A 15,479-nucleotide genomic window follows, 5' to 3' on the forward strand; every position below is an offset into this window, starting at 1 on the left:
TCATCAGCCACCTGGCACAAAATGTTGGTTTCACTACCCAAACACTGCATCTATGGGATACTGAACCCCACGTGGGTTTCACATAGCTCCATTTATCATCCTGCACCTCAGTTGTTTCTACAATGGCAGGATGTTTGATGGGAAGTCGGACATGAGCCAAAAGAAATGGTTTGACTATAAATGGTATCCACCTTTTGACATCAGTGTGGGAAGGACGGTAAAGGCAGAGGCAAGGCCCTCAGGACTTTCGCAAGGTGCCTCTGCAACCTCACTACACCTTGTATTTCAGTCACACCAAACCACTCCTGGCTCCTGACCACCCTCGGCATTTTCAGGGCCTCTTGCCTCTGCCCACACTTGCCTCTGCCTGGACTATGATTCTCCTCTTTCATCCCATAGTGAAACCTAGGACTCTTTAAGGCCCAACTCAAATGTCACAGCTCTGGGATGCCTTCCCCACTGGCAGAATTAATTGTTCCTCATCTGTCTCCGGTATAATCAGTTTCTCAGTGGCAGTGACTTCTCTGCTAGTCTCTCATGGCTGAGTTGGGGTCTCTTTAAAAACAGGGACATTCTTCTACTCTTTGTTGCCAGCATCACACAATAAGTCTGAATGATTAGATATCTGAAAGCTTCAAGATCTTTTTCCCTCATCCCCTAAATGACACCAATAGCACAGTCAACAGGATATTAGGATACATTTTTCCATGTTAAGATATGTCATCAAGACTGTTATATAACAGAAAGGAATAAAAAATATATATAGCGGAGAAGGATTCTTTTTAAAGTCCACTAACAGCACTGGATTCTACCTTCTTTCCTTCCCCAGGAATTTCCCAAAGTAATGAAGGTGGCTCTGTTCAGATTTGGCTGGCCACAGATTTCCGTCAGATTTTTGTTTTCTTCTAGATCTGAGTGCATGGAAAAAATATCGTAATTTCCTTGTGGGCCTAGTTATAAATTCTATAGCCTGATTAGCACTGAGGAAACCTCAACCCTATAAGGAGCCTGACAATCCCGTTGTTCCATTTGTTACTTGAATGGCTCATCAGCATTTCAAATTGGGGCACTATATGTCATTTCAAGAACAACATCTAGACACCTGTCAGAGATTCTCCCCACATCTTCCCTTCCTCATTTCAGGATAAGTGGTATCAAATTCTCAATGCCTTTTAAAGTCACCCTGACATGTATCAGGCACTGATATAACGTAAGTACATTCTATTCACAATCTCTGCACATGCTTTGTATCTGACCAACTGAGGTGTATCACTCAAGTTAACTTGTCTATCAGTGTTAAAAGAGATGAAGCACTCAGCAGGCACTGTTGCCACCCACTCGTATCCCCTCCACTCCCCATTCCCACACATGCTCACAGTGAGCACCCAAGACTACACCAGAAGGACCTCCACTGGAAGGAGACCTTACAAGCTGACTTCAGAGCACCCATCAGTCAACGACAGATGTAAGTTGGAGGAGACACAGCCCAGCTTGCTGGCCCCTCAGAAGGGATGGTTCTGAAGGCTGTTTCCTAGAATTCACCAGGGATTGGGTAACCTGCTCAAGTGCACCCCTTTGTTGGCTTTCTTCTCCTCCCTATTTCACATCTCTATTCCCTTAACAATGCTTTCCAGGATTACCTCCCAAATAACCCACTTGTGCTTGAATCCTTGTCACAGGATCTGTTTTTGAGGAACCCAACCTAAGAAAAGTACCACCACTGAAGTAACTTGATACCAATAAGGGAAGGCAGACCCATGGGGACACCTGTATGCAGGTGTAGTAAATATTCATAGTAAATAAAACTCGGTCATGGCATATTCATGCTGAAGAACTTTTCTGTGTCATGGTCATAATGAGCCTGACACATTCAGGAAGCAAACTGAGCTGTCTTAAATCTCTGGGAGTTAGTGTGTTATATGTGTTCTAAAAACGGATTGGATTTCACTGGCTGTTTCCAACTTCCATCGTATTAAATTTCCTTTTATTCTTCCCAGCACCATGTTTCCAATAACCCCTGAAAAAACATACCCCTGGGGAAGGATATTTTGCTATCTTAATAAAGTCTTTCAATCCTTAGGAGACAACTGACCATATTTTCATTCTCAAAAATATTAATTTTACTCCCTCAAAGAATCTTATGAAAATATTTGTATTTCTTGCCTGAGTTCCCTGGGAGGTGAAGTTGAAAAGCTAGCTAATAAAAGATAATTCCAATATTACAAAAAAACAATACATATTGCAATATGGAAATAATTAAGACCCAAAGAAAAAAATACCAAGCCCTCAACTCAAAAGCCTTTTAACTAGAAAGTAACACTTAGGGACTCTCATTTGACTAATACGCATTAGACATTATTCAGGTGTACTTTGCTTTAAACCAACCAAGTAGGTGAAGAATTCAAGTTTCTACAAAAGGTAAATTAATGGATAAGGATTCACATCACACAAAGAATTCATAAATATGCCAATAAAATACAATGCCCTGCAAAAATATCGATTTCAATTTATTTTAGAGAAAATTGATTTATTTTTTTAAGACCATATCTAATTGGGAAAACATTCATTCATTCATTCATTCATTCATTCAGAAAGTGAAGCCTGGACTAATGAAGGAGGAACAGGGATGCAGATCAAGGGATAGAAAGGAGGTAGAACTGACAGGACTTCATACAAACCATGGGATGTGGGCATTGAGGGAAAGTGGGATTTCAATATGCTGCCCCATGTGTCGGGTTTGGTAGATGCAGTAGAGATCTTTTTTTTACTAGGAGAAAATCTATGTCACAGGGTAAGTTAGGGAAGAGGAATATGTTGATTTGGGGGCGCATTACATTAGAAGTGCCAGTGAGACACCAGGGAAAGATCCCCCAATGGACAGCTGGATCTGCAGCCTGGAAGTGAGGGTTAGTCTAGGGAGGTGTGGCTTGTGGGTGGCTGCTGAAGCCATGGAGTGGCCTAGATAATTTGGAGAATGCAAGGAGACGAAGGAGAGGAGGAGGGTCAAGAACCACCTGAAAACAATGATTAGGGAGCAGGAAAGAAAAGTCAGCCAAGTAGTCTGAGAAGAAACATTAGGAGAAGAAAAGCACGTAAGAATCACTTCATGGAGTCACAGCATTTTATTATGAGTGACACTGACACGTTGTGTTTATCATTAGTATTCTGTGAACAGGAGTTATACCCTATCTGCCCTGGACGGGCAGAGCGGAAATAGAAGTACCAGAGCAGGATGCAGGGTGAGGACAGGGTTGCCCACAAGGTCTGGGTGAGGTAAGACAAGTGTGCTCACCAGACAGAGCTCACTTTTCATATATTAACAGTCACAACCGAGAAGTTACATTAGAACTTCCACGTATGTTCTCTTTGATACTTCCACAGCTGATTTCCCCTTCAAATTTAGGACAATTTTGCATGCAATTAACTACTACTGAGAAGACAGTATGTGCAAAAGTATGCATCCCAATAAACCTTTCTAGGAAAATGGGAAAAGATCATAAATGTCACAACTGCCATAAATGACAATTTCACCTGAAATGATGAACATGAACAATCACAAAAGAGAAAACACAAATGGCTATTCTATTTATGAAAAACATTCAATTTCATTAGTAACAAAAACAATAAAACTTAATCAGATGCCATTCTCACTTCCCAAACTGGCAAAGATTTAAGGATCTGATGATTCTTAGGGTGTGATAAAACACTCTCTCATCCTGCCAATGGGAGCCCAACTTCCCTGAACATAAAGCATTTTAAAAACTGAATAGATTTTGTGAATCTGGGTGGTGAACACAGAATGTGATATACAGATGATATATTACAGAATTGTACACTTGAAACCTATGTAACTTTACTAACCATCGTCACCCCAATAAACTTTAATTTAAAAAAACTGAATAGATGTTTATAAAAGAATATTTAGAGTTTATATTTAATGGTTTAAAAAAATCAGAAAACAACTCTAATGTCAAAAATAGAAGAAAGGTTAAACTGATTTAAATATACGTACTTGTATACTGTATTTCCCCGAAAATAAGACCTAACCAGAAAATAAGCCATAGCATGATTTTTCAGGATGCTTGTAATAAGCATCCTGAAAAACTAAGCCCCAGTTCTGATCATCAGCCAGACGGACGCATTTAGTATGTCCGTTGCAACACACGACAGATGTACTGAATTATGAAATAATAATATTAACATATAATTAAATATAAATAAATATTATTGACATTAATACTTAATATAAATTATAATTGAGTATTTATAAATACTCAAGGGGCGCCTTTGGACGAGAGGTAAATGCCTATGTAAACAGATGAACTCGAGACTTATTGCAGAATGACCAATTGGAGTACAGACACAAAGCACGAATAACGTGCACACTTGGTAACAACGGACATGGTTGTGTCTAATACAAATCTTCATAATTCAATACGTCGTGTGTTGTAATGGACGTACTTAATGCACTCGTGTGAAATAAAGAAACATTTTTTGAATTTTGGTGCCTGCAATTTTTCGTCGCTTTTGTGTGGGCCATCATTCTTAACTGTCATCATTTTTGTTGTCACTCCTGTCTCGTAAGTCTTCAATTAACACTTGATTTAATGGTAGATTTAAAGGGAATAATATTTTGACCCCCAGACAAGATGAGTGCAAAAAGAAAGAGCTAGTCCGTCGAGTACAAGAAAGAAATTGTGCAGGATTCCCGGGGCAAGAATCTTATGGCTTTCTGAAAAGAGAAGAAGTTGGATCACCAAATGGTCCAAAAATGGCGAGCAGAGTACAATAACCTCAGTCAACAGGTGGATGAGGGAAATGCTAAGACGCGCAAGTGTGGATCAGGTCAGCAGCCATTATTTCCTGAGCTGGAAGACATCTGTGAATGAATTGCCGACAGGAGAGCAAAGGCGTTGGTTGTGTGCAGAGCTGGTATTCAAGCATTTGCCCTTGCAATGGCACCACAGTTAGAAATATCCCCAGGAGAATTCAAAGTATCACAACACTGGCTGGATGGTTTCTTCAGCGATATGAACTGTCTCTAAGATCAACAACACTGTTCAAGCTGGAAGATCCTGAAGTTATTGAACGTGCACTTGCATTCAAGTCCTTTGTTGATGGCATCGACTTTTCTAAATATCAACTCTCCAACATGATTGCTATGGATGAAACTGCAGTGTTTATGGGCCAAGGATCTCAAACGACAATAGATCAGAGGGGTGCCTCGTCAATCTACATTCCCTCCACTGGTTATGAAAGTGGACGTGTTACCTGTATTTTGCAATTAATCTGGATGGAAAGAAAGCCCCACCTCTAATCATCACTAAGGGCAAGAAAGATAAGGTTGAACGTGTTTCAGGCATTTATGTTCTTGAAGCCGAAAAAGCCTGGTGCACAAAAGCGGTTATAAGGAAGGGTCGATTTAATGCTGCCACTTGTTTTGCGAGGTGGCCAAAAAGGTCTGCTAGTCTGGGATTCAGCCAGCACTCACCGCACTAAAGACATGAAGAATTTCCTTGCAAAGAGAAGAATAGATCAAATAATGATTCCCGCAGGAATGACTGCCTATCTCCAGACTCTTGATATTGCAATAAACAAGCCATTCAAGGACCATTTGCGCACGGAAATCAATGACTACATTGAAAATAGAATGGAGAGAAATCAGCGTGGAAAATTTGTGAAGCCTAGCCTGCGTGAGGTCATTACTTGGATGAAGAATTAATGGGGTAAAATCACTGACAGCTGTGTTGCCAATGCACTACGAGCAGGTTACATGGACAAGAAGTGCTCATTTAAGGAGAGCTCTGTTGTTGGACATGAGATTGGGGTCAATGGTTCTACAGGAAATGGAGTCACAAGAAATTCAAGCCGACTCAGGGTTTGGAGAGTTATGACAATGTTCCAGAAGAAGATGACATGACTATATTTGAATAAATGTAGATTTTTATACATGAATAAATGAATAAATGTAGATTGTTGTACATGGATGTGTAGATTGTTGTACATGAAAAAAATAAGACTTCCCCTGAAAGTAAACCCTAATGCATCCTTTGGAGCAAAAATTATTGTAAGACCCAGTCATATTTTCAGGGAACTACGGTACCATAAAATGGAATATTCAACCACTGAAATGCTTTTTTCAACAAAGAAATTTAATGACATGGAGAAATGTTTATAACATAATATCAAAGAAAAAAGTTACTGAATATAAAGTTGTATACAGAGTAAGCACTCAACTATGCGAAGAAAAGAGATACTCTTAGGAACTTGGTCACTAGACTGGCAGTGGTGACCCCTAAGGGAACTGATATTTTTTCCCTGCATGTTTATACTTGTCTGTATGAATATGGATTATACTTGATAACTGGGAGAAAATTACTTATAAACATCTCAACAGTTCTAGTCCAGCCTTAGTAGTAAGCACCTAAGGGCTGTTGCTTGGCTTTCAGAGGACACCATGTGTTCACGGGCACTAGGAAAGACTGAGGCATGACGTCTGGGCAGGTGAAAAACCATCTTTGCTTTGAGACGTGCAGATATAAATATGCAAACATGAAACACAGACTAACACAGCAGCTAAAGAAAAGTGTAACTCCTGGGGGTTTGTCCCAGTGGCTTTCTCTGCAACTACCCTCTTACCAAAATGCCTGACCGTTTCTAAGCTAGACTTAAATGTACCTGATGTGGGGTGCAATGGCCAAAAAAATAGCTACCCTGACCTTCAATAATGATGAGGAGTCCATGAAAGCAGCTGACCACAACCCTAGGCTGTCTGTCTTTCCAATCCATAGCTGCTCTGTGAATATTAGGAGGGAAGGGAAGTGGACTGAACTTCAACTGAATCAGGGATGCAGTTTGAAAATGAAGCAGGAAGAGAGAAATACGGTGGTAAAGCAACAAGAGAGGAACCAGCTCTTTCAGATTAGTTCCACTAAATTTCTAAAGTGGATTTTCAGTCATATTTGCCTTCATTACATGAAAAGGATGCCCTAAGCTGTAAGCTAATGACAGGAAGTGTCCATTTCCTAACACAACTTGGCTGTGTATATAAAATAATTCGGACTAACATCAGGTACATGTCCAAGTCCATCTGAGCTTGCCAATTAGCTTTAGGAGTTTTTCACAGGCTGTTCTGGGTTGGTGACATAAGGTATAGAGATTGGGGACCAACCCTATCTTTACAGGTTGCCTGGCACCCTAACCCTATTATACATGGCGAGTGGCAACTAGTGGTTGCCCCCAGTGTGAGAGCACAAGAGAGGGGAAAGATTACATAAACTGTAGTTTGGTTATGAATTAATCCAAAAGGGAAGGTAGATTAAATCAATATTTAATTCAGAAGAAGTCCGTTTTTGTTAGGAAGTGATGATGAAGTTTCAAATTGCAGATAGGGTGTTTGTGGGGGCAGGATCTCGGAACTTCAGAGCTATACTACCGCCTTCTTTGGTGGTAAGCAGGGATTGGCACGGTTTGGCATGGGAAATGATTAAAAAAGAAAAGGATACCAAATAAAGGCGTACACAGCTACTGTTCCCCTATATTAATAAGTTTCATATAAAAGCATAAGCATACTTTATAGTGACAGTAAGGGAGATACCACTATACAATCCCAGTGTATATGCATTCAGCTGAGTTCAGTTCATCTCCTCCGTTTCAAGGGGCAATTTAAAAAGTGGATTAAAATTAAAAAGCTTTCTATGTAAGGATCCTGGGCATTACTTTGTGTACACGGAACGACAAGAGGAGTACCGACCAGTATTCCAAATCTCCCTGCTGGAGGATTTGCGCATAGCCTTTTCGATAGATGAGCATTTGATCAAAACACAACGGTTACTGATGTGAGATCCAGAACGTCCTTGTGGGTTACTCCCACCAAACGGAGGACCAGAATTCCTTGTGGAATCATCCGTCAGACAGAGAACCAGAATTCACAGGAAAAGTTCCCAGAAGAGTTGCTTTCCAACTAGGGAAGTATGAATTCTTCTTAAACCCCAGCTTCACCTCCTCTCCCAAAAGATTTTTCCTCCTTCTCAAGAGAACAAAGACCACCACATGAGAATTCTCTTAACATCTATTCCTGTATTTTAAGCTTACCTATGGCGATCCCACCCTTCCTCTAGCCACAGAGGTACCCCAAATCATGTCCAAAGCTAACCCCATGGGCACCTGCCCCCAGGACTGTGCTTCATCAGTTGGCTGGAGCCATGCACATGCTACCCTCCCAGGCCTCCCTCTCAGCCCTCATCGCTTCTTGCCAGTGACACCTTCCTGCCTGGTCTCCTGGCCTCTGGTCAATCAGCCAGCCATGGGGCCTTCTTAATATTGAACTTCACTCCTCTGCTTAGAAAAGCCTTCATGGCTTCCCAAATCATAAATGGGTCATACACGCAAAACTCCTCTACAAATTGGAAGTCATACTTTAGGCCCGCATTCATTCCTCCATTTGCCTGTTTACCAGACACACACCGTGTGTCAGGCACTGTGCTGGGCAGCCTGTAATGTGCCTGAAGTAGAGTTCTCTTCAGAGAGTGTTACGGAACCAGCTCTACAGTCTAACCATCGTTTATCCTCCATCCATTCAACCGATATCCACTGAGCACCTACTACGCATCAGATACTGTACTGAGCAACAAGGATATAATGAAAGACTCAGACTAGCCTTCAGGAAGTTTACAGTCTACCAGAGAAAGCAACTTTTTATAGAAAGCAAATTTTTATATTCTCCTACTGGGGAGAATCCTTGGGACTCTTCTGTCAGACAGGCACAGGTCTAGCCAGAACTTCTCATCAGAAAGAAGACAAGCTGTCTACATGCAAATAACAAAAGTAGAAAAAAAAATACATGCATTCATTTTAAGTCCTTAATATAGTTAATGACTTTGATTTGCTTTCTTAAAATCTTAAAAATCACTCCATCATTTCCATTTTATCAGTTTCCTATCCAGAGACCACATATTTGGTCCAAGGCTGTTATACCCTCTCTTAATTGGAGAATGGAAGCACTTAATCAGAGAGGGTGTATCAGCAGGTGTCACCTTGCCACTTTACCAGTGAGGCGCAGAGATGCCTGGCAGAACAGTTTCTCCACCCTGTGCCTGGCGCTTTTTCCAGGATACCCTGTTTTGGGGAGCCAGGCAGCGAGTACGTATTGTCTACCACATGCATTGCCGTCTTTGCCTCGTTTGATCTTCCAAACCACTTTGGGAGGAAGAAGTATCCGCACGTAAAGAGATGGGAATTCCATCAGGTAACGAAATGTGTCTAAGGTCACTCAGCCAACTCACATCACAGGCTATGTCCAGCAGAGGCGAGGCCTCAGCCTAGGACCACCTGACACCGAGGCTCTCTCCAAACCACGATGACTCTCTTTGCTCCAGAGAAACCTTCCACCAAGTTCATATAATGTGAGTGACTATATAACAGAAAGTTGGGTTGGATTTCTCCATAATTCAGATGCTGTTAATTCAGAATGACCTTGTGTCTGCCTGACTTGCTCAAGTTTTATTGTATTTGAATGGGATGAATTCACAATTAAAAAAAAATTAAAACGACACCAAGAAAGCTGTTTTTTTCGGGTTAAATCTTCGGAGAGGGGGACTTCGTGGTGAACATGACACAGCTCCTGCACTCACTGGCAGAGCAGAATTGGCTTTTCCCCAGAGCTGCATAAACAGGCCAGCCTGGCAGCAATCCAGGGTGACAACTCACCATGGAGGACTGAATCATCATTGTCATACATCGGAAATATGGAGCCACTTAACTCAGGGGTGAACATGCAACTCCTTACATAAGGGGCAAGATGGTAATCAGCCGTGTCTCCACTCAAGCAGACAGGGCCTCTGAGCAGAAATAAACACACGCCTCACCAGCTCCGACCTGTCTCTACTGAGGCTATTTTCCCTCGCAGAGCTAACTGGATGAGTAAAAAACAGGCCTCACTACCAGCACCAATGTCACCTGGCTGACAGGCACCTGAAATTCTGGATCTGAACAATGCATGGCAGAGTGTGATTATTAGCTGAATTTTAAACTGGTTTATGAACACCTGGTTCAGAAAATCACATGTAATAAATCCCTATTTTCAACAAACAGGAAAAGGTATATCTTTATTCATAGTCTTTATGAATAGAGAATTAGATTCTAGAGAATTAGACTCACTCACCCTCACTACATATATATGGAACAGATAGTTAAAGATTGTTAGTTTCATAAGGTGCCAATGATCAGCCTTCTCAGTCAGGACACTCCCTGTCTCGGGTCGGCCCTGGCTTTCCCATGAGAAAGAACTTTGCTCAAATAATTTCATAACTCACAAATGTTTACAGTTCCCATGAAAAAAAACAAAACAAAAACACCAAGTTTCCTAATCTAACCCAAGCAGTAGTTGTTAGAACAATCTAATAACATTTCAGACCTCAATAGTTCAACTGATGATAGAAGAGCAATTTTTCCTTCTCTAGAATCTGTAAGCTAAAAAGATCACCTTTCCACAAGTGAGATGGTGTCTGTGAAACTGCTCTGCGAATCTCCTGCACATGGCAGAGACTCCTTGACAGGCGATCCATCAGGCTCCCTTGGCCTGTGCTGCATATCCTCAAGTTCATAGCAAGGACACCACAGGACCAGGGGGAACAGGCCTCTCTCTCCCTTTTGAGGAGCAGAGCTGGATCAAAGACTTTGGGGACAATTATTTAACTTTCAACTGCCTTGATTTTCTTGAACGCATACTGAACCCCTATTATAGTTACTAAGATTTTCCAAAAGTGACCTTTATAAATTAAAATCCACAGAGTTAATCGTAAATCACCTATTAGTCAACTGTTTTCAACTTTTACTCAGGCAATTATTTCCTCAGCTTGAGCTGTCACTGAGTAATAAAACGGCAATTTGAATTGGCCATCTCTGCTTCCCCTTCCAGAGAGAAATGATAACAAACAGTGAAACGGTCCACAGAGAAGCTGAAAAGGAAAGATGACTTAAAGTCAGTGAAGCCCATTATAAAGAGCTCTGAAACTTGTTTATATGAATGGTAACAAGACAAATCTTTTCAGAATTAAAGCACGGAAATCATAGCATTCAATTTAATACCATTTATAAAACTTTACAGCATCTTTTACAACATTTATGTATGTTCTTTAAGTGGTATTTCAATCCCCCCCAAAAAACCTAGTGTTTACCATTCAGGGCCCAAAAGTGTGAAACACTGCGCCTCTTTCAAGGAAGTTGCTACCCACCTGAAAAATTTTCCCAAAGAATCACTGACAATAAGGGTATCTGACTTCATTTACTTACCTACTGCATCTGCAGGAATGGTAGGAAGTCTCAATGAACAGCTTCAGAAAAAGGTCACCTGGAGGAACAAATTGAACAAAATGTTAATTAAACACACATACACACACACACACACACACACACACACACACACACACACACACACACACACACAGGCGATTCACCATGCAGTTTTACATCTCATTAAAATATGTGGTATTTCAAATATTGGTTTCCAAGCAGCATACAGTTCAACCCGCATTAGAACACAGCCACTAGGAACACCAAGGCACCAACACAGGGTCCAAACCACCGAAGAACCAGAAAACTAAAAGGGCAACGGGGAGGGTGCAGACATGCCCCTTCTGATGTCCTCTCGCTTCCCCTCACTTGCACATACAACTTGGGTCGTTGTGGACGCTTTGTAAACAACCATAAAAGCTCAAATAGTCCAGAAACAAATTAAGGAATGAAATACGAAATTGTAAATGTGGAAACTATCCTGGCAACACTTTATATCCTTTTCAGTTACTATGTGAACTTTTTTTAAAGCTTAATTCACAAGGGTGTCAAACACTGGTGAAATGAAAACATGGTCATTAAAACTGTAACATAGTCAAGATAGGAATTAAGAAGTACGACTTTGGGATGGTAGATGAGGGTAAAAGGGATCAAATATATGGTGATGGAAGGAGAACTGACTCTGGGTGGTGAACACACAATGTGACATATAGATGATGTAATACAGAATTGGACACCTGAAACCTATGTAACTTTACTAACAATGGTCACCCCAATAAACTTTAAATTTATTGCATTGCCAATTTAATTTTGAACATTATGGAAAGGCACAAAAAAAATGCCTATAATCCCAGAGCTTACATTTAGGGTGTAAAATTCTGAGGCATTAAATCAATGGATTATCAATCATGTGCTAAAAAAAGAATTTTATAAGATCAATGGATTGGATTTAATGAAAAATCAAATAAATTCCTGTTTTAAGCCTGAAAACAAACAAACAAACAAACACAAAAAAGTAAGACTATTTGGTCAAATTCTTCAGGAACCTTAGAAAATTATAAGCCTATTAATACATTAACAAAACAGATACTCCCACACTGTCTGTTCAGCAGTACTTGGAAATATTTAACAGAAATGGAACAAACTTCTAATATATTACCCTGTGTTGGAAATCCATTGTGCACCCAGCACTGTGTGGCATCGGATCATAACCTTTCCAGGCAGCCTGACCACTGATATACTCATAAGGTCCTTTGTTATAACAGCTCATGGGAGTTACGGGATTTTTTAAAATGGCTCTTTATTAGTCAATTACTAGTTAAATACTACACATTTCCCCAATTTTATTTTACCCCTTTAGGGAATGTCACAGGAAGTCATGATCAGTATTTTTATCTGGCAATGGTTTCTGTGAAATAAGCCACTAGGATTATTATGAATAGGTCTGTTATAAATGGAGTTCTTGACTAACATTTCATTACCTCTAGAAATTAAATGGGTCACAAAAATACTTGAATTAACACAGTTCAAAATCAAAGATAACATTTTAAAAAAATCTCTTTTATTACATACAACACAAGCAAAACTCTGAACAGATTAAGACAATCTCAAGACCCTAACAATAACAGAGAAGGCTGGATCGAATGCTGATTCCCCCAAAAAGCTTCCCAAACTCACACTACTGGTTAAATGCACTTCTTAGAATACATAAATTTTGCCTAAACTCTGAAGAAAAAAGGCATTTGGGAATAAGTTTTCAGTATCATGATTAAGTTTTATTGACAACAAATTCATATCTTGTGAAACTGCCAAAGTGATAAAAAAGATAAAACATGCCAATTCTGTTATTGGGTGGGTTTGGTCATTAAATAGGGTGTTACAGTCATTTTTATTTTAAAAAGTGCTATTTCAAAAAATATATAGTAGACTAAAAATATACTAAGACATAGAGGCCTCAAACGTTCACAAAAAAATTTGCATTAGGCATTGACTGTCAAGCATTGTTCTGGGTACTTGATGGGGATTAACTCACTTACTTCTCACAAAAACCCTGAAGTAGGTACTAACTAGTATTTCCCCCATTTTAAAGATAAAGAAGCAAGCACAGAGATGTTTAAAGAATTTTCCAAAAGTTAGATGGCTAGAAGTGAAGATTTGAATTCATATACATTATCACATTTAATCTTAACAACTATGTAATAAAATAGGCTGGGCAGAACATTGTAGCTCCGTTTTAAATTTGAGGGAAACAAATTCTGAGGAATAAAGACTGACTTCCCCCAAAACCACACTGCTAGACAGCAACAGGGCCAAGAATAGAACCCAGGGCATCTAACTCTAAGGCTCATGCTACTTTTTTATTTGCTTGGTTTTGTTTGCAATTCTGTTCATCAATATGTAACTCACTGTAGAGAGTGTGTTCTGCCTTTAACCTCTGAGAAGACATGTCAAGGTCCTCCCGTGGGCTGTGGTGACTACAAGAACATCAAGGGCACAGAGGTCGTATCATGCTGCCCTATCACCATTTTTCCATTTCTCTACGTGTAATTAATATTCTTCCCTTACTCGTTTGTTAAACACATGGGAGCTTATAGAAATTAGAAATATTTGTCTTTATCATTTATTATTCTTTTCTCTTCACTTTTATAGATTAGTATTCTACCTGGCCATTTAAGCCCAGTAAATGGAGGCATTGTTTATTCTCGCAAGTACCACTGTATTCTAAATAGAATGAAAATTGCTGTTATTTTTGAACTGAGTTAAACATGTTTACTTCCCATTCATCTCCATTTGGGTCTCATGCCCTTCAGATCCACTTCCGGAGATCAGGAGGAGAAACAATAGGGGCCTTTAGTGCCTAAGGACAGCGCCCACGTGATAGGCACCCACTCTAATTTATTGAATCGAATTGCCACAAACAGGAAGCACAGTTGGAAGACCCCTTTCTCAGTTACAAATTTTTTTTACTTGAAATGCACTGATTTGAATTGCTTTATGCTACTCTATAAAACTAGAACCAAGAAGTATAAATTATCATGGAAGTTATAAGGATAAATTTCACCTTAATTAAAGAAAGAATTTCATATTAAACAGTCACCCCCACCCCGTGGTCCAGTTTACCTCTGGGACAGGTTAAGAGGCAGCTGTTCATGATCACAGAAGCCACAGAAAGGGAAAGTCTCCATAACTGTCCTCTAACATAGAGTCCTTCCATGAATCCTGCAGATAGTTCACTATGTCCATCTTTGGCAAGAATGGCAGTTCCCATGGCAGAGCAATACATGACTTACATACACTTTCCAACTCATTTTCTCATTTGATCCACACACTATGAGTAGAAGAGTAGCTGGTGTAGGGGTGGGGGCAGACACATCATTTATTATTCCCATTCTACAGACGAGGAATTTGAACAACTTAAGCAGAATCACACAATTAGTAAATGCTAATACCTGGACTCCAACCTAGGACTTCTGACTCCGAAGTCCAGGGTATTTCCAGCTAGGCAATATTGCAATAGCCAAGACATGATGCTTTTCAACCATCAAACTTATTCATCAAGGACAAGGGCAAGAATGGGCCCCACAGACGTGAAGCATGGAAATGAATACCAAAGGAGATGAGCTAAAAGCAAAATACGGTAAGAACCCTACTCCTCTCACAAACCACCCCTTCTACCTCACTGAAAAGTACTCTACATGTTTGGTAAGCATACTCTCTAAGGCTCTGCTTACATGTGTCAACTAAAGGAGTAATTGTCCAAATCCTGCTTTACTCTGCTCTGTTGATACAATAATTGTTTGGGGAAATTGGTTCACATTTTAAGGGGAGTTGATGGCAGCATAATAAACACAAAGAACAGTGTCCTATTTCTGCATCTAAAGCACAAATTGCTCAAAGATTAGCCTGGTAGTTTTTCTAAAAAGTCAATGAAATGCATTGACTCTATTCTGACAACACGTCCAGGATAACCCCCCACTTGAGTCTGACAATAGGCATTTAACCGAAATGGGTCAGCCATTGAAGGACAGCTGAACCTTGAAGATTTTTCAAGGAAAGACATGCGAGTGTCAAATTTCACAAAATTGTCTACCAAATAGAGAGTGGCAGGCTGCCAAAAGCTGGACTGTGCTAACTCATGCGAAATGCTGGGAACCTGAACCTCTACAATGCTTGCCTGCCCGGCCACT

At 40.1% G+C, this 15,479-nt stretch overlaps 1 protein-coding gene across 2 annotated transcripts in view; it reads right to left on the bottom strand.

Annotated features, from left to right (window-relative positions):
• The window catches only part of LHFPL2 (LHFPL tetraspan subfamily member 2), a 144,163-nt gene that overhangs the window by 62,368 nt on the left and 66,316 nt on the right, over nucleotides 1-15,479 (bottom strand). The window contains exons 3-4 of one of the 2 annotated variants that reach the window (XM_033110374.1): nucleotides 11,293-11,350; nucleotides 10,808-10,958 (exon numbers count right to left, since the gene is read on the bottom strand). The gene's annotated coding sequence lies outside the window, so the exon portion shown is untranslated. The remainder of the gene's footprint in view (nucleotides 1-10,807; nucleotides 10,959-11,292; nucleotides 11,351-15,479) is intronic. The other variant, XM_033110373.1, reaches the window with a different exon arrangement.

The sequence above is a fragment of the Rhinolophus ferrumequinum genome, chromosome 7 (genome assembly GCF_004115265.2).
Source record: "Rhinolophus ferrumequinum isolate MPI-CBG mRhiFer1 chromosome 7, mRhiFer1_v1.p, whole genome shotgun sequence".
Taxonomy (NCBI): Eukaryota; Metazoa; Chordata; class Mammalia; order Chiroptera; family Rhinolophidae; genus Rhinolophus; species Rhinolophus ferrumequinum.